The sequence below is a fragment of the Odontomachus brunneus genome, unplaced genomic scaffold (assembly GCF_010583005.1).
Source record: "Odontomachus brunneus isolate Ranch 3 - 2012 unplaced genomic scaffold, Obru_v1 Obru_scaffold_197, whole genome shotgun sequence".
Taxonomy (NCBI): Eukaryota; Metazoa; Arthropoda; class Insecta; order Hymenoptera; family Formicidae; genus Odontomachus; species Odontomachus brunneus.
The window spans coordinates 126,114-127,060 of NW_022639647.1; positions in this window are offsets into that span (position 1 = coordinate 126,114).

Below are 947 nucleotides of genomic sequence, written 5' to 3' on the forward strand. Positions count from 1 at the left end.
AGACTAATATTTTATTCGGTGTAGCTGTCTTCAGTACTTATTGCATGACGGTTAAATCGTACAGATTTAATGACATAATGACAATAAAAATAATAATAATATGAGAAATTGTATGAAAAAGTTTCACCAGGGATGGCATATGTATATCTTTAAGGGGATGCTGAACGCGATCGCGAACTTCGAAAGCGTCGGTAATGTAGTACGCATCGGTTTAGGACAGACGCTAGATAGCAGTGTATGTTCGACGCGGCCCCATCAATAATACAATTTCGACTCCACGCACGCAGCGCAGAGTTGCCAGATCTAAGATGCAGCGTTGTTCTCTCTCCGCTTACGCAGAGACGCTTTGTCGATCTGTGTGACGATCGTTGTTACATAGATCCTAACACTGATCTCTGCATGAGCCGTAGAGAAAGGATAATGTAACCAAACGAGAGCCACATATATACGTGCCTAATACTTTTCATTGATATGATAAGAATAGACCGAGTATAAACCTCGAGATCTGAAGACACGTAAAATAGAGTTCAGCAAATATAAGTAGAACAATATGTGATATATTTTAGCCGACTTTCGACCGAGATTTTAATTAAAAACTGTAGTAATAGTAGCGCATTGACGCAGTTACATTTTTTAGATAACAATAACGAATAATTTCGTAACTTTTACAAGAAATTAACGTTTCTTCGTACATATAGAATATGTGTATAGAATAGCCAAAAAGAAATTCTAAAAAACTTTTCGCAATTTTGTGAAAAAATTACGAAATTATAAAGATTCGTTACTTTTATGTAACCATTACGGTAAGTTATGTATTACAGTAGTTATGTTTTCAATGGATAACGAATAATAGTAATAAATTCTATCTTTGAGGCTTTCACGGCCATTGATACATTGTGTAGGTATAGCTTCCGGAATGGAGCCGTGTCTTGAATCAGCGATATGCC